This window comes from Mesoplodon mirus (assembly GCF_964341445.2).
Source record: "Mesoplodon mirus genome assembly, chromosome: 7".
Lineage (NCBI taxonomy): Eukaryota > Metazoa > Chordata > Mammalia > Artiodactyla > Ziphiidae > Mesoplodon > Mesoplodon mirus.
The window spans coordinates 10973944-11001909 of record NC_138983.1 but is presented as its reverse complement, the minus strand read 5'-3'; the positions used below and the strand labels follow the sequence as shown (position 1 = coordinate 11001909).

The following is a 27966-nucleotide window of genomic DNA, read 5'->3' as shown; positions in this document are numbered from 1 at the left end:
TATATTTAAAAAGATGTGCAATCATCATCACTATGTAATTCCAGAATATTTTAATCACCCCCAAAAGGCACCTCATATCCATTAGCAGTCACTCCACAGTCTGCTTTCCTTCAGCTCCTGGAAACCTCTAATCTAATTTCTCTTTCTATAAATTAGCATATTCTCGACATTGCATATAAATGGAATCATGTAATATGTAGCCTTCTGTGACTGAATTCTTTCACTTAGCGTGTTTTCAAAGTTTATCCATATTGTAGTATATATCAATACTTAATTCCTTTTCATTGCTGAATAATAGTTCATTGTATGGATATACCACACTTGGGTTGTTTCCACTTTCTGGCTATTATGAATAGTGCTGCTATGCACATTTGTGCACAAATTTTGAATCATCTTGGGTAAATATGTAGAAGTTAAATTGCGGGGTCACGTGGTAACACTAAATTTTTGAGGAACTGCCAGACTTTCCCAAAGTGACTGTCGCATTTTACATGCAATGTATGAGGGTCCAATTTTTCCACATCCTTGCCAATGCTTGCTATTTTCTATCTTTTGGATTCTGGTAACCTTAGAGGGTGTGAAATGGTATTATTGTAGCTTTGATTTGCATTTCCCTGGTGACTAATGATATTGCATATCTTTTAATGTACTTATTGGATGAATTTCTTTTCTTTTTGAAAATGTTTATTGAGCTATAATTGACATATAACATTACATTAGTTTCAGGTGTACAACATAATGATTCAATATTTATATATATATATATTACAAAATGATCACCATGATAAGTCTAGTTAATATGCATCACCACACGTAGCTTCAAAATTTCATTTTTTTGTGATGAGAACTTTCAAGATATACTTAAAAGTATACTGAAAATATGCAATACAGTATTATTAACTAGAGTCACTATGTTGTACATTACATCTCCATCACTTATTGATTTTGTAACTGGAAGTTTGTACCTTTTGACCCTCTTCACCCATTTTGCTCACCCCCAATCCCTGCCTCTGGTAATCACCAATCTGACCAATCTGTTCTCTGTGTGAGCTTGGGTTTTTTTTTTTGTTTGTTTGTTTTTGCTTTTTAAAGTATATTATGTATACTTTCCATATATAAGTGAGATCATGCAGTATTTGTCTTTCTCTGTCTGATTTATCTCACTTAGCATAATGCCCTCAAGATCCATCCATGTTGTCGTGAATGGTGAGATTTTATTTTTTATGCTGGAATAATATTCCATTTGTGTGTGTGTGTGTGTGTGTGTGTGTGTGTGTGTGTGTGTATGTGTATTTTCTTTATCCATTCATTCATCAGTAGACATTTAGGTTGTTTCCATGTCTTGGCTATTGTAAACAATGTTGCAGTGAGCATGGCGGGGTGCAGAAATTTTTTCAAATTGGTGTTTTCATTTTCTTCATATAAGTACCCAGAAGTGGAATTTCTGGATCATATGGTAATTCTATTTTTAATTTTTTTTGAGGAACTTACTTCCATACTGATTTCCATAGTGGTTGCACCAATTTACATTCCCACCAACAGTGCACAGTTGTTCCCTTTTCTTCACGTCCTCACTGACACTTGTTATTTCTTGCCTTTTTGATAATAGCCATTTTAACAGGTGTGAGATGATATCTCATTGTGGTTTTGATTTGCATTTCCCTGATAATTGAGCATTTTTTCATGTACTTGGTGGCCATCTGCATGTTGTCTTTGGAAAAATGTCTATTCAGATCTTCTGCCTGTTTTTAAAAATTGGATTTTTTAAATTGAATTGTATGAGTTCTTTACATATTTTGGATATTAACCCCTAATAAGATATATGATTTACAAATATTTTCTCCCATTCAGTAGCTTGCCTTTTAATTTTATTGATGACTTCCTTTGCTGTGCAGAAGTTTTTTAGTTTGATGTAGTTCACTTGTTTATCCTTACTTTTGTTGCCTTTGCTTTTGGAGTCAGATCCAAAAGAAAAAAAAAAAAAAAACATTGCCAAGACCAATGTCAAGAAATATATTGCCTATGTTTTCTTCTAGGAGTTTTATGGTTTCAGATCTTACATTCAAGTCTTTGATCCATTTTGGGTTAATTTTTCTATATGGTGTAATATAGTGGTCCAGGTTCATTCTTTTGCATATGGCTGTCCAGTTTTCCCAACACTATTTATTAAAGAGACTGTACTTTCCCTAATGTGTATTCTTGGCTTGTCATAAATTAATTGACTATATATGTAATGGTTTACTTCTGGGCTCTCCCTATTGTTTTCCATTTGTCTGTATGTCACTTTTCTAGTATTTTATTAAGGAATTTCATATCTACATTCATACAGTATATTGGTCTGTAGTTCTTTTTGTGATGTCTGGTTTTGGTATCAGGGTAATACTGGCTTCATAGAATGAGTTGAGCAGTTTTCTCCTCTTCTATTTCTTGGGAGAGTTTGTGAAGCATTGGTATTAATTTTTTAAATGTTTGGTAGAATTCACCAGTGAAGCCATGTAGGCTTGGATTTTTCTTTGTGGGTAGTGTTTAATTATTAATTCAATCTGCTTACTTGATCTAGGTCTATTCAAATTGAGCATATTTTGAGTTAAGTCAAATTAAGACCAGGATTTCAGGAAAACTTCCAGAGAGCTCAAATAATGACAGTTCTCTGGGGATGGGATTTTAGGGAGCCCCAGACTGTTCTGTGTTCTTTGGGTTCTGCTAGGCTGTTGGTTTTCATGGCTACTATGGAGCTGGGGCGATAGGAATTGGCATAGAACAAGTTAGAATGTCACAAAGCTCATTGTTCTTACTGAGATTCTACCGTTAGTCTTGAATACATGCTCCTTGGATGGCTGCAAGCCTTAGGTTAATTTCTAGAATTGTGAGAAAGTTAAATTTGACAGTTTCTGTCAGTTTTTTTTTGTCTTTTATTTTTTAGAAAGGTGAATTTTTGTTTTTGTTTTTTGATTTTAATTGAAATATAGTTGATTTACAATGTTGTTAGTTTTTGATGTACAGCAAAGGGATTCCACTTATATATATATATATATATATATATATATATATATATATATATATTCTTTTCAGATTCTTTTCCATTGTAGTTATTACAAGATATTGAATCTAGTTCCCTGTACTATACAGCTGGACCTTGTTGTTTATCCATTTTGCATATAGTAGTTTGTGTCTGCTAATCCCAAACTCCTAATTTATCCATTACCCCACCTTTTCCCCCTCTGGCAACCGTAAGTTTGTTTTGTATGTCTGTGGGTCTACTTATGTTTTGTAAATAAGTTCATCTGTATCATTTGGTAAACTTCACACATTAAGTGATATCATACGATATTTGTCTTTCTCCATCTGATTTACTTCACTTAGTATGATAATCCCTAGGTCTATCCATGTTGCTGTAAATGGCAATGCTTCATTCTTTTTTATGGCTGAGTAATATTCCATTGTGCGTATATACCCCATCTTCTTTATCCATTCATCTGTTGATGGACATTTAGGTTGCTTCCATGTCTTGGCTACTGTAAACAGTGCTGCTATGAACATTGGGGTGCATGTATCTTTTTGAATTAGAGTTTTCTCTGGACATAAACCTAGGAGTGGGAATCCTGGATGATATGGTAACTCTATTTTTAGTTTTTAAAGGAACCTCCATACTGTTCTCCGTAGTGGCTGCACCAATTTACATTCCCACCAACAGTGTAGGGAGGGTTCCCTTTTGGAGAAGTGAATTTTTGGTGATCTTTATTCTGCTATACTGGAACTTACTATTGAATACATTTTTAATTAATACGAGAAATAAGGAGCACACAGTATCCATTTTCCATACTTTATATACAATTGATAGAATTTTTTTTTTTTTTTTTTTGCAGTACGCGGGCCTCTCACTGTTGTGGCCCCTCCCGCTGCAGAGCACAGGCTCCGGACGCGCAGGCTCAGCGGCCATGGCTCACGGGCCCAGCCGCCCCACGGCATGTGGGATCTTCCCGGACCGGGGCACGAACCCGTGTCCCCTGCACCGGCAGATGGACTCTCAACCACTGCACCACCAGGGAAGCCCTAGTTTGACTTCTTATGGTGAGTGAAGATGAAGCTGGAAAAGACAGAGTTGATAAAGGACTTTCAGAAAGGTGAGTGAGTGGTTCCACCTGTCACTTAATTAAGCACACCTTCCCACCAGGAACCCTCCTCAATATTAGCTATTGTATTTCTGTGCCCCTCTTGAACCAATCTTGAGCTTTGAACCCTTATCTCAGAGTCTGATCCTATGCAGATTACATGCCACTTACTAGCTGTGTGACTCGGGGCAGGCTATTTAATTCCTCCATGTATCACTTGATCATCTGTATAACGCGAGGAAAATAATATCTACCTCCTAGGACTGTTTCAATGACTAAATGAATGAATTTATGGAAAACTTTGAGAACAACATATGTTCAAACTTTAAGTCCTATATAGCAGATACAATGAATAAGCCATAGGTCTGTCAGTTTAATACTATTAGAGATGAGTTGCAGAATATTTTTAGCATGACCTCACTTGCAAAGCTTTAAAAATATGCAAATGTGCTATAGTTGTGAAACGAACGCTATCTATATATACTCATTTAGTAAAAGTGTAAAACCATGCGTGGGAATGACGGTTACTATCTCAGGAGAGGGAAGGAGAATTGCGTTAAGTAGGGGCACATGGTGGGGGGTCTCCACTGTAATGTTTTATTTCTAAAATATATCTGAAACAAACATAAAAATGTTAAAATCTGTTACAGCTGAGTGGTGGGCATATAAAGGTTATATCCTTTAATTTTCCAGTTGTTTGAAAAGTTCTTTTCTTTTTCTTATAAATTACACCTTGAATATAGAGCCCGAATAACATTGGCTGTATGTCTGCACTTTTACAAGGTGTTGTTTATCAAGTTCACTTTCCAAATCAGAGAACAAAGCCTAAGAGGTGGAATTGCCATTTTCACTTTGCTAGCAAGAAGCAAAGCCAGACCTGAATGGTGTCTTTTATACTCTAATCTTCCACAGATGTTGTTAATATTGACAGGTGCAGGCAGTACTGTTCTACTGTTTAGCAGTTTTCTGAATTGTGGATACGTCATATTTTCAATTCAGTAGAAACATAATAATCCTTTACTGTTGGTAGCTTAAGTCCTCTAAGAAAGTTTAGTAGCCATGTTGGAAATGAACACCATTGGGTCAACAACGAGACAGAATACAAAGCTTGACTACACTGCAGGCCTATTGGGAACAGCTGTAGTAAGATTTTTTTTTCTTTTTTTTTGCGGTACGCGGGCCTCTCCCGTTGCGGAGCACAGGCTCCGGACGCGCAGGCTCAGCAGCCACCATGGCTCACAGGCCCAGCCGCTCCGCGGCATGTGGGATCTTTCCGGACCGGGGCACGAACCCGTCTCCCCTGCATCGGCAGGCGGACTCTCAACCACTGCGCCAGCAGGGAAGCCCCGTAAGAATATTTCTTTACCTTTCTCCAAGATCAATAGGATGAGATTAATTTTCATTCTTGGATTCTAGGAACAAGGTAAATTGATAATTTTTTTTCTAATGAGTTTTGGATTTCTTATTTGACAGTAATTTCAGTTGATCTGAGGCTAATTAAGAACTCATTTTGGGGGGTGGGATTCCACCAAGCTTATTTCCATAGCAGGCTAGGATGGTCCTCTAGGTTTGAATCCCCTTCAACCTGCCTGTCTAGATGGATAAAAGCTTTCAAGTCTGTTGTAGCTGCTCCCCTCAGTGCCCCAGAGGGAGATAGATGCATTTTAACAAAATATTTTTGGAGGACTCACCTTAAATCTGAAATAATGACTTCGAGTATGTAATCAAAGAACCCCATCAGTTAAGACAAAGCTTTGTGGCATCCCTTGATCCCACAAAGCCCCCTATAAGTCACTTGACCTGTGTAGGACAAACTCTCAGGAATTTCAGAGATCCCCCAGGTCCACGAACATGAAAAAGAGCTGTTTAATTGTATGAGACCTACATACACTTTTGAGCACCAGAGCCGTCATAAAAATGTTCCTTTCAGGAGGCTGAGTGATCGTGCTGTAAAAGTTTTCCTTTGGTGGATAACTCTTTGCACCTGAGCACAGGCACAGGCCTAAAATCTTGCGAGGCTTCCTAAACCTTCACCTTCTGGTTCCTGAACAGTCCTTGCTGGGAGCGTTCATTATCAAGATGAAAGCCTCTATGTGGTTAAGAGAGCTGCTTTTCCTTAGTCCCTTGATTTTTACTAGGTCTGGGCTGTTGCCAAATAGGTGAGAAATATTGGGTTGATGGTGATTTAATTGAATGATGATGGGCCGGTGATGGGCCTTCAGCGGGGTGGTTTTGACAGTATTTGCTCCTAATAACAAAGGCCAATGGGAAACTTTATGCCCTTTGACCAACATCTCCTTGTTAGATGACTAAGGCATCTCCTTTCTGCCATAGTCCCTGGTAACCACCATTATACTTTCTCCTATGAGTTTAATTACTTAGGTTATTTAGATTCTTCATAGAAGTGGGATCATGTATTTTTTGTTCTTCTGTGTCTGGCTTCTTCCACTTAGCATATGTACTCCAGGTTCATCCATGAAGTTGCAAATGACAGGATTTCCTTATTTTTAAAAGATGAATAATATCACATTGTATCTAAATATCATATTTTCTTTATCTGTTCATCCACTGATGGACACGTAGGTTGCTTCCATATCTTGGCTATTGTGGATAGTGCCTCAGTGAACATGAGAGGACAGATATCTCCTTGAGATCCTGTTTTCATTTCCTTTAGATATATACCCAGGATGGGACTGCTGGATCCTATGTCAGTTCTATTTTAATTTTTTTTTTTTTTTTTTTGCGGTACACGGGCCTCTCACTGCTGTGGCCTCTCCCGTTGCAGAGCACAGGCTCCGGACGTGCAGGCTCAGCGGCCATGGCTCACGGGCCCAGCCGCTCCGTGGCATGTGGGATCTTCCCGGACCGGGGCACGAACCTGCGTTCCCCGCATCGGCAGGCAGACTCTCAACCACTGCGCCACCAGGGAAGCCCTATTTTAATTTTTTGAAGACTCTTCCTACTGTTTTCCATAGTGGCTGCACCAATTTATATTCCTCCCAACAGTGCACAAGCGTTCCTTTTTCTCCACGTTCTTGCCATCCCTTGTTATATTTCATTTATGATAACAGCCACCCTAACGGATGTGAGGTGATATCTCACTCTGGCTTTGCATTTCCCTGATTAGTGATATTGAGCACTTTTTCATATATGTGTTGGTTATTTGTATGTCTTCTTTTGAAAAATATCTATTCAAGTCCTTTGGCTATTTTAAAATCAGGTTATTTATTGATTTATGCTATTTTGGACATTAACCCTTTATCAGATATGTGGTTTGCAAATATTTTCTCCCATTCCATAGGTGGCCTTTTCACTTTGTTGATGGTTTCCTTTGCTGTGCAGAAGCTTTTTAGTGTGACGTGGTCCCATTTGTGTATTTTTGCTTTTGTTACTTGTGCTTTCAGTGTCATATCCAAGAAATCATTGCCAAGGCCAATGTCAAGAAGATTTTCTCTATGTTTTCTTCTAGGAGTTTTCCAGTTTCAGGTCTTATATTTAAGTCTCTAATCCATTTTGAGTTGATTTTTGTGAATGGTGTACCATAGCAGTCCAGTTTCATTCTCTTGCATGTGGATATCCAGTTATCCCAATGCTATATAAATCCAGAGATCTACTGTGCACCAGAGTGCCTGCGGTTGACAATACTGTATGTTTAAAATTTTGCTAAGAGGATAGATCTTAGGTTAAGTGTTCTTATCACATGCACAAAAATAAGAGAATGGGAGGAAAAAATATGTGTAAAGGTGTTTTTTTAAATACTACTAATAGAGAGGGATCATATGTATACTTATATTTTTTTTTAAATTTAATTTTTTAAGAGCAGTTTTAGGTTCACAGCAAAATTAAGAGGAAGGGACAGGAATTTCCCATATACCCCTGCCCACCCCCCCAGACACAGCCTCCCATTATCAACATCCCGCACCAGAGTAGCACTTCTGTTGAAGTTGATGTGTGAACGTAGATTCATCATACGCACCCGAAGTCTGTAGTTTACCTTAATGTTCACTCTCGTACATTTATGGGTTTGGACATGTATCCACCATTAAAGTATTACACAGAATAATTTCATTGCCCTAAAAAACCTCTGCGCTCTGCCTATTTATCCATTCTGACTCACCGTAAAAGCTCCAGTCTTAATTATGGCCCAGGAAGCACTCTGCAGTCTGGTTTTATTATATTCCAGGGAAGAGGGCTAGGGAGTGCCAGCACTCAGCTCCTACCAGGCGAACCCAGCCTCCTCACTCTACTTTATTTTTTTTTAATTTATTTTATTGAAGTATTTACAATGTTGTGTTCATTTCTGCTGCACAGCAAAGTGATTCAGTTATACATATGTATACTCTTTCATATGCTTTTCCATTATGGCTTAGCACAGTACATTGAATATAGTTCCCTATGCTATGCAATAGGACCTTGTTGTTTATCCATCCTGGATATAATGGTTTGCATCTGCTAATCCCAAACTCCCAAATCAACCCTCCCCTGCTCCCCTCTCCCTTGGCAACCACACATCTGCTATGTCTGCTCTCACTCTGTTTTAGCTGTTTGACCTCCTTGTCATTCATTGAATAGGCCAGGCATGCTCCTGCCTTAGGACCTTGGCACCTTGATGATCTGCCTAGAATTCTCACTGCCCCCTATTCTTCTATGGCTGGCTCGCCTGACAACTTCAGGTCTCTGCCTAAATGTTACTTTCTCAGTGAGGCCTTTTGTTTTTGTGCTGTGAAGTTTTATTTATTTATTTATAAATTTTTGTTGACATATAGTTGATTTACAATGTTGTGTTAGTTTCTGGTGTACAGTAAAGTGATTCAGTTATACAGTGAGGCCTTCCTTGACTGAGAAAATTACTTTAAATTTTATCCCATGTACAGCTCTAAACCTTTTGTAGTGTTTATCACCATCTAATATGATACATATTTTACTTATTTATTTCATATTCTCCGTATCCTTTCATTATAGTATCAGCTCCAGGAGATTCCTTCCCCCACTTCTGTATCTCCAGTGCCTAGAACAGAACCTGGCATATAACGTATTTCATTCATTCTAACAAGCACATTTTTTTTTTCATATAATAAGACATCCAAATTTTAGAGGCTTTATAATCAATGACATTACAGGTGGCTGGTGGACAGGTGTGCTCTAGCTGCGATCACTTGCACATGAAGAATTTGATCTGAAATTTTCTGTTGACACCTCCTGGTAAGATCAGAGAGGGTCAGCATGAACACTTGAGAAACTGGGGTCACCGATGGACAGGCAATTCTGGAGATAAGAGTGGAGCATTCTTTTAAGAGATTCTGCATTATCAATGCTTGTGATGGCTCAAAGCATGATAATTATGTGAGAAAACAGGGACTGATGATGCTGAGCCAGGAAGCAATTTGGAAGATGCAGACTCGTGATGAAACTATTTTAGGATTTACTTTCACCAGCTACTTTGTTTACATTTGCTTTTGTATGTAGCATGTGAGTGATATGATTAAAAATGTCCACAGAGCTCTTTTAATTTGCATAGAATGATTCTAAGATTAAGTAACGAAATGTGTCAGATTACTTGGTAGCTTCTTTAATCTTAGTGGCCCATAAAATACGGGTGTATCTAAAGTTGGAAGAATCTTAGATTCAAGGGAACAGCTGGAACAGATGCTCAAAGATTTGTTAAATGAGCGAATGGAAGTTCATCCCGACTTTTTTCTTCTCTAAAAGGCCCTCATGGCTCCTTCTAAACCTATGAAACAGTGCCATCTGCAGGGAAGGCAGCTCATGATGTCTGGTTTGCTTGTGAAGTCCCCAGAGAAGTCAGTATTTGTTTTTCTTCCCTGTGAGGTAGGAGATAGATGGGCCCCTGGGCTGGACAGCTGGTGTTTGTCAAGTGGAGCAAAATTGAAGCTTTGTTCTCACCCAGACACTCCAAGGACAAAGGTAGTGGCAGAAGCTGAGCTCTGCTGGAATAAAGAGATAAAATGACCACTCCTGAGGTCAAGGAAAACTTCCCGGTCTGCATACGCACAGGAAGGCTCCTTGGGGAACAAAAGGGGAGGGGGTGCCACCCCATAATAAGTGTGGACATGCACCCATAGGCCTCTGCAGTGGGATCCATCTTAGCAAAAAGTTGCACATATATGTTGGGGAGAGTCCTAGGACAGGTCAGGTGTGAAAAAGAAACAAGATAATTGGCCAAATGTAAACAAAGACCTGGAAGGACTGCACTCCCCATTAGAGAGGAAGCCCCTATCCTTTCTACCTTGCTTCTGACTTAGACAAACTGTTTCTCTATGTGCTCTCCCAGATGTTATGCTGTGTCTCTAATAATAAACTTTGTACCTGTTTTTACAGTTTTACAGTTTTTACAGTTTTTACTGTTTTTACAGTTTTACAGTTTACATTTTACAGTTTTACAGTTTTTACAGTTTTTACAGTTTACAGTTTTTACAGTTGCCTCCTTGAAACACTCTTGCTTTCAAAGGGGGTAAGAGCCAGGGGAACTTTGCTTCTAGCCTCTAGCCCCTGGTGGTCTAGTGGCTAGGAGTCCTGGTTTTCATCCAGGCTGCCCAGGTTGAATTCCTGGGCAGGGAACTGAGATCTGTCTTTGGGACTGCTCACTGCTGTCTCTCCAAGATCACCTGTGTGTGTGCCTGTGTATTTGTGGAGGGAGCAGGGGAGGGTCCTAGTCTATGCTGCAGGGGAGCAGGGCAGAGAATGAAGATCTAGAGTCTAAAGAAAAGGTCCGAGCCTTGAGGTATTTTCAGTCTAGCTTGAGAGGCTGTCTCTTCTCCCAGCAGAGATTTTCATCTTCAAGAACCAACTCACTATCCAAGAAAATCTTTTTTTTTTTCCTTTTCTTGAAAGTGATATTGTATGCCTTTTATTTCTCTTCTCTGAACACGGGGAAACACACGGGTGATTTTCCTTTCTTGTCAAACTTCTCTTTCCCACATATTAATAAACAATGTTTGAGCACCTGTTAAATCCCAGACCCTGCTTTAGGTCCCAGGAGGTATGCATTTGGCAGGAAACATAAGGCCACTGAACTCACGGAGCTGACTTTCTGGCATAGAAGATAGACAGTAAACACATAACAAATAATTGATAATTTCATATTGCAGCAAGTGGTTTAAAGTGATAGTGGTGGGTAAAAATGGAAACTGGGTGGGGAAGGGCAGGGCTTAGAAGCAGCACGTTCTGGGATGGCCTCCTAAGGGGGTGATGTCCAAACTGAGAAAGGATGAGAGCATGCCAGCCACCAGTGCTTCAGTGAAAGGGCATTCCAGGCTAAGGGAACACGAAATGCAAAAGCCCTGATGTGGAAGAGAGCATGGCACCATCCAAGGACAAAGAGGAAGTCAGTGTGGCCACACAGGTGGACAGACTTGGGATCTTTTTGAAAAGCACAATGACCAGGGGTTGTTGGTGGACTAGATATGGAGGGTGAAGGAGTAAAGGAAATAGAGGGATCAAAGATAATGTCTAGGATTTGGGGCCTGGGTAGTCAGGTGGATTATGATGCTGCTTAATGATGAACAGTTTGCACAGAAAGATGAATTCTGGACAAGTGGCCATGTCAAGTAGGTAAATAGATACACAATCCTGGACAAGTCAGAGAGGGAGCCAAACAAGGGCTCAGGTTGAACCAAGCCAACAATCCCGGTGTTAGTCTCAGTTCTGATGTTAGGCTATGCTATCTTGGGTACCACTGCATCACTTCAACAAACATGTACTGAGCATCCACTGTATGGACTTTTCAGCCATGGATATAGAAAAGGGGGAAGGAATCTTTTTTCCAGGGTACAATTTTTTGGTGGAAGGGGGAAGAGTTTAATGGATGAAAAGAAGTAAGAGTGTGAAGAATAAGAATTGTGTGCCGATGGGTAGGGACCACTCATCTTTACTGGAATATTTAATTCTTGTCACCTGGCAGTGCTGAGTTTCCCTGAGTACTTTTGGGAAAGGGGATCAGAATTGCAACATGATGTTTTTCTATTTCAGCAGGGATAGAATGGGACTTCTTTTACTTTGATTCCTTAGTTATGGAAGAGGAGATTGAATCTCAAAAATGTGTATAAAGCAATGAATTATATTTGGGTCCAGTGACCCATGAGTTGGCAGACTGATTTGAGGTAGGTTGTGTTGTCTTGTTTTTTTTGTTTTTACCCTGTCATGGCTTGTGAGATTGAGATTCAGGTAAGAGTAGGATGCATTTCTCACACTTGTGTCTTTTTGCTTTTATAAAGTCCAAATACTTGTTCCGAATTTGTCTTTGTAATAGGTGCTATGCTACTAATTTTGCTTTCAAACAATGCAGAATGAGGGAAAAGTAGGTTTTCTACTAAGAATGAGGACATTTACTAAAGTAGGAGATGAAGAGTGAGTTTTCCCTTTTCATTTATGTACTTGGGGTATCCTCCATACAGGACACTCTAGTTGGGTTGGCAAACTTTTTCTGGAAAGGGGCAGATAGCAAATATTTTAGGTTTTGTGAGCCATGCCTTGTAAACCATGATAGCTACTGCAACTATTCTGTCATTGTAGCTCAAAAGTAGCCATAGACAATATGCAAATGAATGAGCATGTCTGTGTTTCAATAACACTTTTTTTTAATGGACACTGAAATTTGAATTTCACATAATTTTCATGTGTCATGAAATACTCTTCTTTTGGTTTTGTTTTACCCACTTAGCTTACATAGGCTAGCTCTACATTATATAAGGTATATCTTTGTAGTATAAACTCCTGACAGTTTTTTGGATTATAATGCAAGTGCCTGACTTAAGCTTTTGATTACCGATGCATCCACTTCAAAGATGGCTATCTCAAAAAAACACATCACCAGATAGAGTCAGGCCCCATCTCTCATTGACTTAGATAACTGACCATTTGGCCTCTTTAATTCCTACTCCTAACGTTATAGACTCATCAATAAAGGGTGTGTCTGCAAAAACCTAGGTCCCCAACCCTGGACCCCAATAAAAGCGGAACTCCAGGCCCGGGCTCACTTTCTACCTGTGACCTCATCATGTGGCCCCAGATATGCTGTGTACCCTCCATGACCTATGAGTAAGAACCCTTGTCTTTCAAACTTTCCTGATGGTTATTGCTGAGGGCATCTTGCAACCCTAAGAAAAACCACAATAGTGGGCCAGCCAGGACCTTGGTTCTGAAAGGGGAGATGTCTGTGGGAAACTCTCAGTGGCCCCAGTTGGTGCCCCAGGCATTTCTAGCCATAGCCTCACTATAGGTGGGATGAGGGCAGGAAACAATCTTGCTGCAGATCTCATATTTCAAAACTAATTAAAGACTTTTTTTTTTTTTTTTTTGCGGTACGCGGGCCTTTCACTGCTGTGGCCTCTCCCGTTGTGGAGCACAGGCTCCAGACGTGCAGGCTCAGCGGCCATGGCTCACGGGCCCAGCCGCTCCGTGGCATGTGGGATCTTCCCGGACTGGGGTACGAACCCATGTCCCCTGCATCGGCAGGTGGACTCTCAACCACTGCGCCACCAGGGAAGCCCTAAAGACTTATTTTTATCCCCACAAAATAAGAGAAGATGGATGTGTTGGTGAACAGAAATGGAGAAACGTCAAAAATTTAAAGCACAATAAACACTTGTAAGACTTTTGGTATTACTCTTGCCTTTTTCCAGGTCACCCCAAAATACTAAATTCAAACAGTAGTTTGACTTAGGACCAACTGTATTGTAGCAGTGTTCATCTTGCGTCTCTGAGCTTAACCTTTTTGGGGGTCCTTCTTCATAGCATTTTATAATATCTAATTTCCATTCTAAACTTATTCTTGGGAAGCGTTTTTGTACAACTGTACTATTATTACCACTTAGTGTCTGCAGAGGAGTGTTTTGGACTTGATACATTTTCATCATAATAATGAGATGTTTACATTACCAGACAGTGTCCCAAATCATTCGTATAAGTTATGAGTAGCTACAATAATACCCTTAATCATGCAATAATGTCCCAAAATGGTGAGGACATCTATTACCAGCTAAACTGTTTGAAAACTGTGGTAACATTACTGTTCTAAAGTAATCCTTTTTGGTTACCTAACATTGTTTTCTTGCTCTATTTAAAACTCTGTATAACTTACATATATATCTTCTGAATCCAATAACTTCTGCTTCATTGAGTGAATAGAACTTCCTAGACCCTTTAAGATGAAGGTAGTTTTTTCCCCAGTGGGTTGAAAGGTAAATGAGAGTCAACAGACATGAAGGTCATTTCAAAGAGCACTCATATGTTATCAACTTCTTAGTTTAAATATGCAAACCTTCTTATGACATATGAGATAACTTCCATTCAAATTTCTGTGTTCTATCAGGTGTCTGCAGATAGACACTTTTTAACTGTCCTGCTGTACATTCCAAGGAACCAAACACAGACTTTTGAGTTTTATTGGATATGTAAGACTTCCTAGTGAGTCCCACAAATCAGTTAGTTTCCGGTTTAACTGTTGGCAGCCTCTCATCAAATGTAGAATTTCAGAAAATACCACAGTTCAGCCACAGATGCTGTATAAGAGCGTAGATTGTATAGCTCTTTAGTTTTGTTTTTCTAATTGAAGTATAGTGGATTTACAATGTTGTGTTAGTTTTAGGTGTAGAGCAAAGTGATTCAGTTATACACACACACACACACACACATATATATAATTTTTTTCAGATTCTTTTCCTTTATAGGTTATTATAAAATATTGAGTACAGTTCCCTGTGCTATACAGTAGGTCCTTGTTGGTGATCTATTTTATATATAGTAGTGTGTATATGTTAATCCTAAACTCCTGATTTATTGCTATTCCCAGCCCCTTTCACCTTTGGTAAACATAACTTTGTTTTCTATGTCTGTGGGTCTACTTCTGTTTTGTATGTAAGTTCATTTGTATCTTAGATTCCACAAATAAGTGATATCATATGATATTTGTCTTTCTCTGTTTGGTTTATCTCACTTGATACTCTCTAGGTCCATTCCTGTTTTTGCAAATGGCATTATTTCATTCTTTTTTATGGCTGAGTAATATTCCATTGTATATATGTACCACATCTTCTTTATCCATTCATCTGTTGATTGATATTTAGGTTACTTCCATGTCTTGGCTAGGACTTCCAAGACAAGTGGTGAGAGTGGACATCCTTGTCTTGTTCCTGATCTTAGAGGAAAGGCTTTCAGCTTTTTACCATTGAGTGTGGTGTTAACTGTGGGTTTGTTATATATGGCCATTATCATGTTGAGGTATGTTTCCTCTATGCCCACTTTCTGGAGAGTTTTTATCATAAATGGATGTTGAATTTTATCAAAAGCTTTTTCTGCTTCTATTTAGGTAATCATATGGTTTTTATTCCTCAGTTTGTTAATGTGGTGTATCACACTGATTGATTGGTGGATATTAAAAAATCCTTGCATCCCTGGGATAAATCCCACTTGTTCATGGTGTGTGACCCTTTTAATGTATTGTTGGATTCAGTTTGCTAGTACTTTGTTGAGGATTTTTGCATCTGTATTCATCAGTGATATTGGCATATAATTTGCTTTTTTTTTTTTTTTTTTTTTTTTTTTTTTTTTTTTTTGCGGTACACGGGACTCTCACTGCTGTGGCCTCTCCCATTGCGGAGCACAGGCTCCGGACGCACAGCCTCAGTGGCCATGGCTCATGGGCCCAGCCGCTCCGTGGCATGTGGGATCCTCCTGGACTGGGACACGAACCCGTGTCCCCTGCATCGGCAGGCAGACTCTCAGCCACTGTGCCACCAGGGAAGCCCTAATTTGCTTTTTCTGTAGTATCTTTGTCTGGTTTTGGTATCAGGGTGATGGTGGCCTCATAGAATGAGTTCAGAAATATTCCTTCCTCTGCAATTCTTGGAATAGTTTCAGAAGGATAGATGTTAACTCTTCTCTAAATATTTGATGGAATTTGACTATGAAGCCATCTGGTCCTGGACTTTTGTTTGTTGGGAGTTTTTAAATCACAGATTCAATTTCAGCACTTGTAATCGGTCTGTTCATATTTTCTATTTCTTCCTAGTTCAGTCTTGGGAGATTGTACGTTTCATTTATTTCTGTTCTGATCTTCGCAATTTCTTTCCTTGTACTAACTTTGGGTTTTGTTTGTTCTTCTTTCTCTAGTTGCTTTAGGTCTAATGTTAGGTTGTTTATTTGAGATTTCTTTTGTGTCCTGAGGTAAGATTGTATCACTATAAACTGTCCTGAGGTAAGATTGTACCACTATAAACTTACCTCATAGAACTGCTTTGCTGCATCCTCCCATGGATTTTGGATTGTCATGTTTTCGTTTTCATTTGTCTCTAGGTTTTTTTCTTTTTGACTGTGCCATGTGGCATGCAGGATCTTAGTTCCCCAACTAGGGATTGAACCCGTGCCCCTGCAGTGGAAGCATGGAGTCTTAACCACTAGATCGCCAAGGAAGTCCCGGTCTCTAGATATTTTTAATTTCCTCTTTGACTAGAAGTAAGTTATTTTTTAAAGTGAGGGATGGCTTATAGCATAATGAATCACAGCTTTCTGAAAACTACTAAGTTTTGATGCATATTTGATGCACAATTCTTAAGCAGCTGTAGGAATAGAGTTCCTGAGTATGCATAGGAACTTGCATAGAGCATGCAAGTGGATGGCCAGATTTCTCTCTCATGGAAGAGAGGGCCCATCATTTGATGCACAGGGGAATGATCCAATGGTACATAGTCAGATTCCTGAAAAGACAAAAACACAGAGCACAGATCCTGTGTTCATTGTTTCTAAGAAAAGCAGAGTAAATGTTTGTGTATAGATCTTGAGACAGAATGTTCTATCTTTCAAACTCTGTCTTTCAGACAACAATGATTCATTTATAGTATTATATGCCTGGTGTTATGGATGGTTATGGATACTTGACAATTTCAATCTTCAAAACACATATTGTTATGCAGGCATTTAATTCTTTTAGGAAGACTTTGAATCCTAACTTTAGGAGTCTTCTGAGTTACCCTTTACTGGTTATCTGCACACTCAAAACCACCATTTTGTACTCTTAATAATATTATTTTTAGGATCCAGGTATCTACTGATGTTGGAATTGAAAGATATTTTACCTTAGTTTTGGTTATAAAATTCTAAATAAAGTTTTAGGGGTTAAACTCTTATTTAAAATGACCCCAGTTAGTGTCCCAATACAAACAATTAAAAAATATAATTTCTGTTCTGGAAGTACTTTAGAAACAGGGTACTTAAATAAAGCTTCATGACCATTGAGCAATATTAAGAAATGCTACTTGTAAGTTTCCTTACCTCAGCCATCTTGCAGAATCAATCTCTTTACCCTCTCTTTTGGCTTAGCCTGTTAAATTTTTCTTTGAGTACCAAATCAAAGGCAATTTTTAGAAACTCCTTTTTGGATAAAATGGGAGAAAAAGGAAATACATGCCTTTAGATCTATTTATATATCTTTGTTTATGGACTGTACTTCGAGTTGAACCAATTTGTTATTTGTGACATCCACAGATGTGCTGCTCATATTTCCTTTCAAGGAAAGATGCAATGCCCATCCCAGAACAGCTTCCAGCTGTTAACTCCATTGCTCCTTAGCCTTTGAGCAGGATCATACTCTTCTCTTGGGGGTTCCAATCCATGCCTGAGCAAGATTGGAACAAAGGTCTAGCCATTGCTGCCCAACCTGGGACTCCTCTAAAGGGCAATTTTTAGAATCCCTTGTTGGACTGGCACAGATACAGTCACATCTCAGTCTTTGTCTGATGACTTCCCCTGATCAATTCTTTCTCCCTTTCCTTTCAGAGGAGTTACTCTTCAATAAAAATGGACACTTCTGAGGAGCTGAGTCAAGATGGCACAGTAGGAAGACCCTGAGTTCACCTCCTCTCATGGGCACACCAAAAATGACAACTATTTATAGAGCAACTATTGATGAGAAAGACTGGAATCTACCAGAAAAGATCCTCTACAACTAGAAATATAAAGAAGGAACCACAACAAAACATGTAGGAGGTGGGGAGGATGTGGTATAGTCAAGACCCATATCCCTGAATGGGCAACCCACAAACAAGAGGATAATTACAATTTCGGAGTTCTTCCCAAGGAGCAAGGGGTCTAAGCCCCACATCAGGCTCCCCAACCTGGGGGTCCTGCACTGGGAGGACAAGCCCCCCAGAACACTTGGGTTTGAAGGCCAGTGGGGCTTGATTTTAGGAGACCCAGAGGCTGTGGGAAACAAAGGCTCCACTTTTAAAGGGCTTTCACAAGATCTCACACATTCTGGGACCCAGGGTAGAGCAGTAATTTGAAAGGAGCCTGGGTCAGACTCACCTGCTGATCTTGGAGAGGCTCCTAGAGAGGCAGGAGGCAACTGGAGCTCACCCTGGGGACATCGACACTGGTGGCAGCCATTTTTGGAAGCTTGTTCTATCACATGGACACGGGTGCTGGCAAGGACCATTTTGTAATCTTCCCTCTAGCTTATTAGCCTCAGGACTGCCCCGCCCTGCCCACCAGCCTGTAGGCACCAATACTGGAATGCCTCAGGCTAAGCAACTAGCTGGGTGGGGACACAGCCCCATCCACTAGTAGGCAGGCTGCCTTAAGATCCCTGAACCCACAGCCATCCCTGGGCATGGCTCTGTCCACCACAGAGCCCAGGACCTGGCCCAGTACGCAGGCACTAGACTGGATATCCCAGGGCCCTAGAGCCAGAGAGTCTGGGACACAGCTCTGCCCACCAGTAGGCAGCACCAGTCTGGGGACCGGCTGGATCTCAGCCCTACTCACCAGTGGGCTGACACAAGCTTCAGGACACCCTCAACCCTGCAGCCAGCTGTGTCAGGAACTGGCCTCACCCACCAGGAGGCTGACACTAGATCTGGGAATCCCGGCTACCCAACCCAGAACCCGGCTTTGCCCACCAGTGAGCCAGCACTACCCCAGAGACCCCCAGATTTTCACAGCCAGACTTCTCATGACCTAGCTCAGCCAACCAGCAACTGGCAGCCTCCAGGCAGGCCCTGGCAACCAATCAGACCTGGGACCAGCCATGCCTACAAGACCACTCATAGCCCACCACGACAGAAGGACCCACACAGCCTGCATGGTGGGGGGGAATTCCTAGAGGATATAGCTCTGGTGACTAGGGGGGAGTGCACTGCTGGGACACATAGGACATCACCTACAAAGGGCCACTTCTCCAAGGCTGGGAAATGTAATCAACCTACCATATACATAAAAATAAAAACAGCAAATTAGGCAAAATGAGGAGATAGATGAACATGTTCCAAATGAAGGAGCAAGATAAAACCCCCAAAGAAGAACTAAGTGAAATGGAGATAGGCAATCTAACAGATAAAGAGTTCAAGGTAATGATCATAAAGATGCTCAGAGAACTCCAGAGAAGACTGGGTGAATAGAGTGAGAATGAGAAGGTTTTAATGAAGAGTTATAAAATGTAAAGAAGACACAAACAGATGAAGAATACAATAACTGAAATGAAAAATACACTAGAAGGAATCAACAGTAGATTAAATGATACAGAGGAACAGATCAGCAAGCTGGAAGACAGTAGTGGAAATCACTGATGCCGAACAGAAAAAAGAAAAAAGAGAATGAAAAGAAGTGAGGACAGTTTAAGAGACCTCTGGGCCAACATCAAACATACTAACATTCACATTATAGGGGTCCCAGAAGGAGGAGAAAGAGAAAAAGTTCTGAGAACATATTTGAAGACATAATAGCTGAAAACTTCCCTAACCTGGCAAAGCAAACAGTCACCCAAGTCCAGAAAGCACAGAGAGTCCCAAACAGGATTAATCCAAAGAGGTCCACACCAAGACACATTGTAATTAAATGGCAAAAATTAAAGACAAGAGAATATTAAAACCAGCAAGGGAAAAACAACGAGTTACATACAAGGGAACTCCCACTAGGCTGTCAGCTGAATTTTCAGCAGAAACTCTACAAGCCAGAAAGGAGTGGCATGATATAGTTAAAGTGATGAAAGGGAAAAGCCTACAACCAAGAATACTCTACCCAGCAAGGCTCTCATTCAGATTTACAGACAAGCAAAAGCTAAGAGTTCAGCATCACCAAACCAGCTTTATAAGAAATGTTAAAAGGACTTCTCTAAGCAAAAAAGAAAAGGCCACGACTAGAAACATGAAAATTATGGAAGGAAAAAGTTCATCAGGAAAGGTAAATATACAATACAGGTAGTAAATCAACCATGTACAAAGCTAATAGGAAGGTTAAAAGACAAAAGTAGTAAAATGATGTCTGCAATAAGCAGTTAAGGGACACACAAAACAAAAAATGTAAGGTATGATGTCAAAAACAGTAATCATGAGGAGAGGGTAGTAAAAATGAAGGGTTGTTAAAATGCATTTAAAATTAAGAGATCAGGGCTTCCCTGGTGGCACAGTGGTTGAGAGTCTGCTAATGCAGGGGACACGGGTTCGAGCCCTGGTCTGGGAGGATCCCACATGCCACGGAGCAACTAGGCCTGTGAGCCACAACTACTGAGCCTGCATGTCTGGAGCCTGTGCTCCGCAACAAGAGAGACTGCCATAGTGAGAGGCCCGTGCACCTTGATGAAGAGTGGCCCCCGCTTGTCACAACTAGAGAAAGCTCTCGCACAGAAACGAAGACCCAACACAGCAAAAATAAATAAATTAATTAATAAACTTCTACCCTCAACATCTTAAAAAAAAAAATTAAGAGATCAGCAACTTAAAATAATCACATATATGTATATAGGTTGCTTTATATTAACCTCATGGTAACCAGAAACCAAAAATATATAATAGATACACAAAAAAGAGAAAGAGTTATATTTGTTTAACTAAAAGATTCAAACTCATAGAAGCAGACAGTTAGATGGTGGTTGACAGGACTGGGGGAGGGGAAATGAGGAGTTTTTATTTAACAGGTACAAAGTTTCAGTTAGGCAAGATGAGTAAGTTCTAGAGCTCTGTTGTACAACATTGTGCCTATAGCTAACAATATTGTATGGCACACTTTTTAAGAGGGTAGATCTCATGTTAAATATTTTTACCACAATAAAAAATAATTAACACTTCTGTCCCCAAAGTTGCCATAAACACTGTTAAGAAATAACATAATACTTTGCAAATCCACAAGGATTAGCATCCAGAATATATAAAGAATGTCATGCAAATCAATTGAAAAACAAATTCTGCTCAATATGCTATAATAATGTAAATGGGAAAAGAATTTGAAAAAGGATAGATGTATGTGTATGTATAATGGAATCCCTTTGTTGTACACCTGAAACTATCACAACATTGTTAATCAACTATACTCCAATGTAAAATGAAAAATAAAACAAATTCTGATACAAAATGGACAAAAGCCATCAACAGGCAGTACACAAAAGAGGAAATGTGATAAAAAGCAATCTCATTAGTAATCATGACACAGTTAATTAAAATCCAGAAGCACCCTTTTCCCCTTCCAGACTGGCAAATATTGTTTCCTGAAACCAAGTGTTGGTGAGGGTGTGGAGAAACTCTAGAGGGAGGATAAACAAGTACAATAACTTTATTGAGGAACTGCTAACTATCTAGGAAGTAGTAGAATTGTATACTCTGTGTGTGTGCACATATACACGCTCATGCACCCAGCATCTCCACTCCCTTGGAACTGCACCCTAGAAGACCCAGGAACACTCATACATACGCAGGAGGAGCTGTGTACAAGGATGTAAATAGCAGCATTATGAAAACTAGCAACTGGTGGCAAGTTAAACGTCCTTCAGCAAAGACTGGATACATAATTTGTGGCATGATCATACAATAAAATATTGAAAGCAATAATGAACAAAGATGTACAAAACAATAGTATATAATATTCATGGCTGCATGATACTTACAGATCCAGAAATTATATTGTCATACATTTCTGGCCTATAGAACTAGTCCACATCTCAGAAACAAGGAGGAGCAGCCACCCTAGTAGGAGGAAGCCCTTCATTTGGTCAAACCCTGAGCCAAAGCCCACTCAGGAAACAGGAAGTTGTGAGGGGCCGGCTGCTTCCTGTGTTATAGCAGCCGAAGCCATGCTCAGATGTTGGTAGTTAACCACATTTTGGAGAGCATTAGAGAATGTCCTATTAGCTCAACCTCGTAAAGTTTGGTATTTTATGCTCAAAATTGCAGATTAGTGGGACATGTAAGCAAAATGTACTATTTGAGGGTTTCTAGAACTTTGTCATTTTTTTTTTTTTTTTGTGGTACATGGGCCTCTCACTGTTGTGGCCTCTCCCGTTGCGGAACACAGGATCCAGACGCGCAGGCTCAGCGGCCATGGCTCACGGGCCTAGCCGCTCCGCGGCATGTGGGATCTTCCCGGACCGGGGCACGAACCCATGTCCCCTGCATCGGCAGGCGGACTGTCAACCACTGCGCCACCAGGGAAGCCCGAACTTTGTCATCTTTAGGCCTATGAAAGTACCGTTAAATTGTCATAGAGCTCGATTCAGGGTTTAGGGAGTTGTGGAGGCTTGTAATGGCCCACTCTCTTGGGTAACTCCTCTGTTGGTGTGGTAGAAGCTGTGAATATGCTGAAATGTTATTCCTGTAATTATGTTACTTTATAGGGCAAAGGGGATTTTTTTTTTCTCAGTTGACTTTGAGTTAATCAAAATGGAGATTATCTGGGTGGGACTAATCTAATCACACAGGCCCTTTAAAGGCAGAGAGTTTTCTCTAGCTGGTGGCAGCAGTCATTAGCGAGATTTGGGAATGTGAGAAGGATCAGCCCTCTTGCTGGTCTGAAGATGGAGGGGGCCAGATGAGAGGACACATAGGCAGCTTTCAGGAGCTGAGAAATGCCTGGTTGAGAGCCAGCAAGGAAACAGGGACCTCAGGTCTATAACCCCAAGGAACTGAATTCAGTCAACATCCTGAATGAGGCTGGAAGCAGATTCAAACCCAGATCCTGCAAATAAAAGCCCAGCCTGGCCGACATCTTGATTTTGGCCTCATGGGACCCTAAACAGAGAACCCAGTTGAGCCTGCTTGGACTTATGACCTATAGAACTGTGAAGTAATGAGTGGTATTGCTTTATGTTGCCAAATTTAAGGTGATATGTAGCCATAGGAAACTAATACAGAGGGCGTTTTGGGTGCTTGAGAAAATGGAAAGATCACAGTTGCTGGACCCCAGTGAGGTGGGAAAGAATAGTAGGGAATACCATGCAACAGTAAAGAGGAATACATTGGATTTGATTTAAAAACATGCATTTAGCTCAAACACAGGTAAATGAAAAATGCAAGAAAAAACCGTAAGATATACTGCACCAAACTATTTAGAAATGTACATTAAAATATATTTTTCACATTTGTACATATGTTAAAAATTTTGGAAAGTAGTATGGAAGGATATATAGTAAATATTTTTAAGTGTGACCATTATATAGTAGGATATGGAATTGGAGATGCTGAATTAAGGAAAAAAGATAATAAGAGGGTCTTTACATAGATGAATGATGCTAGTTGGCCATGCTAAAGAGTATGATCAACAGAGTTCTGTCTCCTGAGATTCACAATTACAACACATAGTAGAACAAAACAGTAGACAAGAGAAAAAAACAAAAAATAAATTCAATTATAACTAATATTAAGCATTTACTATGTGCCAGATACTTTTCTAATTATGTATTTGTATTAACATATTTAGTGCTTCCAATAAGCCTATGAGAGAGGTAGGTACTCTTATAGTCCCGTTTTGCATTGATTTGTACACAGTTTAGGTAGCTTACATAATGTCGCACAGATAGTAAGAGTCCATAGAAATGAAAATCTAGTAGTCTGTTTCCAGAATCTATTTTCTTAACCACTGTGCTAAGGTAGGTCACGGAGTCAATGGATTTCAATGGATTTCATCTCCATCAGCAGGCTTCATATTGGAATATTTCTATGCGTGAGAGTACACAAAGACTTTCCAGGGGGAGTTCATGCAGCAATAATTTTGGTGCATTTAATTGCCAGTCTCAACTGCCATTTATACTCTTTCCAAACACTGATCTTCCAGAGAATAAACATGAGTTCTCAGTGTCCTTTTATTTTACAAATATAGGCATATCTCTTGCCCAACCCAAGTGATATTCTTTGATGGCATGGGTAATAAAAACTGGAGTGCCAGACAAAATAAAACATTGAAACACTGGCTTAGTAACACTTCCTTCATGAAGACAGCAAACTTTTTCTGGAAAGGGCCAAGTAATAAGAATTTTAGGCTTTGTGGTTTCTTTCACAGCAACTCAACTCTGATGTTATAGTGAAAAGCAGTTTAAGTAAATGAATGAACATGGCTGTGTCTCAGGAAAATTTTACTTGTGGGCTGTAGTTTGCCAACTCCGTTTCTGTCTTTCCTTATCTTATGCATATTTATATTAAGGGTGAAGCTTGGCATCACGAATGGAGAAATTTGACCAGGATAGAATGCTCTGAATTCGAACAGTCAAAAAACTATCGGTTTCTGATGCTGATTATTTTTATTTAATGTTTTAATTGAAAATATTTTAAAAAATTTAAGACACATTATATCAAACCCATGGATAAAATTGGATGTGATTTTTTTAAATGAAGTATAGCTGATATTTGTTGTGTTAGTTTCAGGTGTACAGCACAGTGATTCAGATATATATATATATATATATATATGTGTGTGTGTATATGTACATGTGTGTATATATATATTTTTTCAGATTCTTTTCCCTTATAGGTTATTACAAAATATTGAGTATAGTTCCCTGTGCTATACAGTAGGTCCTTGTTGGTTATCTGTTTTATATATAGTGGCATATATATGTTAATCCCAAACTCCTAATTTATCCCTCCTCCCTCCTTTTCCTCTTTGGTAACCATAAGTTTGTTTTCCATGTCTATGGGTCTATTCTGTTTTGTAAATAAGTTCATGTTATCTTTTTTTAAAAATTCCACATATAAGTGATATCATATGATATTTGTCCTTCTCTGTCTGACTTATTTAGTATGATAATCTCTAGGTCCATCCATGTTGCTGCAAATAGCATTATTTCATTCTTTTTTATGGCTGAGTAATATTCCAGCGTGTGTGTGTGTGTATACCCACGTGATTGTCTTTTCAAATTGGTTTGCTAATAGATAGTTAAAACCTACTTTGTCAAATAATATTACGGATAATTCAAAAGATAGTCAATCCTTATCTTGTTTTGTCTTATAAAATATTTAACATTTTATCTCTCCTACTTTGATAGAGACTAGTCATATACTTATTAATCTCATTTGTTCTTGTTGGGCATACAGGAAAGCTGCATTTCCTAGTCTTTCCTGCAGTTGTCTTGAAGTTATGTGACAAACCTAAGTATGTGTTATGGGCTGAATTCTGCCACCCCCCAAATTCATGTACTGAAGTCCTAACCCCTAGTATCTCAAAGTGTGATTTTATGGATAGGGTCTTTAAAGAGGTAATTAATATAAAATGAGGTCATGTGAATTGGCCTTAATCCGGTATGACTGGCATCTGTAAAGAAAAGGAGATTAGGGTGTAGACATGCACAGAGAGAAGACCACGTATGGAGACACAGAGAAGATGATCATCTACAAGCCAAGGGAAGAGGCTTCCAGGAAAAAAACAATATTTCTGACACTTTGATGTCAGAATTCTGGAATTCTACAGAATAGGGCAATAGAGCTATCAACTCTGAACATGCATTATCCTTCAAGGAAAGGGAAAGAATAACTCTGAAGGTGATTTGGAGTTTGGCAGGGCTGACACTGCCACCACAGGCCCACAGGGCCCAGGGCCAATGGGCTGGGGCCACTGCCCCTGTGGGCCTGGAGTGCAGAGCATGGAGCCAAAGAAGATTATTCTTGAGCCTTAAAATCCAATGGAATTTGCTCTGCTGGGTTTTGGACTTGCTTTCTAATTTCTCCCTTTTGGAATGGGAATGTCTATCCTATGCTTGCTCTACCTTGTATTTTGGAAGCAGATAACCTGTCTGGTTTCACAGGATCACAGCTGGAGAGGAATTTTGCCCCAGGATGAATCATACCTCAAGTCTCACCTATACTTGATTTAGATGATGTTTAGTTAATATTTTGGTCTTAAGAGTTGATGTTGGAATGGGTTAAGATTTGGGGGGATGTTGGGATGAGGTGACTGTATTTTGCATGTGAGAAGGACATGGTTTTGGGGGGCCAGAGGGTGAACTGTTATGGCCTGAATGGTGTCCCTCCAAAATTGCATATTGAAGTCCTAACCCCCAGTAGATCAGAATGTGACTGTATTTGGAAATAGAGTCTTTAAAGAACTGATTAAGGTTATCTGAGGTTGTTAGGATGGGCCCTAATCCCTTATGTCTGGTGTCCTTATAAGAAGAGGAGATTAGGACAGGGACACATACACACAGATGTCCATGTGTGAAGACACAGAGAGAAGATGGCCATCTACAAGCCAAGGAGAGAGGCCTCAGGAGAAACCAACCCTGCCTACACCTTGATCTCAGGCTTCTAGCTTCTTAAGAATTGTGAGAAAATAAATTTCTGTTTTTAAGCCACCCAGTCTATGGTGCTTTGTCATGAAAGCCCTAGCTAACCAATGTACTATGAGACTAATATTTGTTCTGCTCTGGGATATTTGACTCTGTTATTATGTTCACTGCCTAAAAAATCTTTTTTTTCTTCTACGCTGGTCTATAGTATTTAGATATGTTGACCCAAAACAAATAGACTGCCAGCTATTCCTCCAGCAAAGATGGGTTTATCTGGGACTAGCAGAGAGTTGCAATCTGGGGTCTGGAACCACGGTGAGCCACGTGCAAGTCCTGCCACAGCAAGGGCAGGAGAACACTTTAACAGGGAGGAAAAAGGCTCCAAGGCTTTTCACTGGCTGAGTCCCTGCCAGGAAAGAAGAGGATTGTTTCTTCTTCCTGTTGTGCTTTTATCATCCCAGGGTGTGAGAGCTCCCCCTTCCGGGTCTCCCAACTCCATTTAATTGAGGTTTCTGTTTATTACATTTTTACAGATCATAGGTAGTGAAAATATCTGGTGGCACCTGGAGGGTGGGTGTGATAAGATGTTTACGTTTTCATTAACAGGTCACTTCTAGAAATAGTTACAGATATAACCTAAGAAGAGGCATACCCCTGATTCAGGACAAGTTCTGTTCAGAGAACACTGAAAAGATTTTAATTTAATTTTGGACTTGGTGGTGGTGTTGGACTAGTGATCAAAGCACCCTCGTTTTTGACCTAGCAATTACCACCTGCTTTGTTAATCTAGGACTAAGCCCTTCTCCATATTGCCTATCAGAAGCCCCGTCAGTAAAATGAGAATATTTCTAGGTGTCTTCCATTTCCTTTATCATTTTGGAAATAAATAGTGTGGGCTGAAATAGGAAATTTTTACCCACAGCACTAACTTCATTTATTTCCAAAAGTTCTTTAATTTATTCTAACCAGTCCTAAATCAATTAGCTGGATTTCTAGGCTATGTTATTCAGTATAACTAGGATTAACCTTTAACTACAGGTACTAAACAACCAATGAAAACATAAGCCTGCATATAACAAGTTTTACATATGATGAGGCACCCTAGCACAGTTCGTTAAGAAATAATAGATAACCTATTAGGAGAAAATGCATTTTATTATAATTCCTTATGAGGTTAAAGAGAGAGGCAGACCCTACTTAATAAGGGATCATAAAACAACAAAGGGCCATTCCATTTAAAATCAAATCATCTAAAACATTTAAAAATGTAAGATAACAAACCGGATCCTTAGACAGAAATCCAGCTTCTAATGTGCAGTGGTGCTACAGAGGGTTGAGTCAGCTTCAAAATTCTCAGGTGGA

The 27966-nt window shown here is 39.7% G+C and overlaps 1 long non-coding RNA gene across 1 annotated transcript in view; it reads left to right on the top strand.

Moving 5' to 3' along the window:
* Window positions 1–20538, top strand: part of LOC309807752 — a 51043-nt gene extending 30505 nt beyond the window's left edge. Inside the window, exon 5 of the long non-coding RNA XR_014294667.1 lies at window positions 17904–20538. This is a non-coding gene — a long non-coding RNA (uncharacterized lncRNA). The remainder of the gene's footprint in view (window positions 1–17903) is intronic.
* The last annotated feature ends 7428 nt before the right edge of the window (window positions 20539–27966 follow it).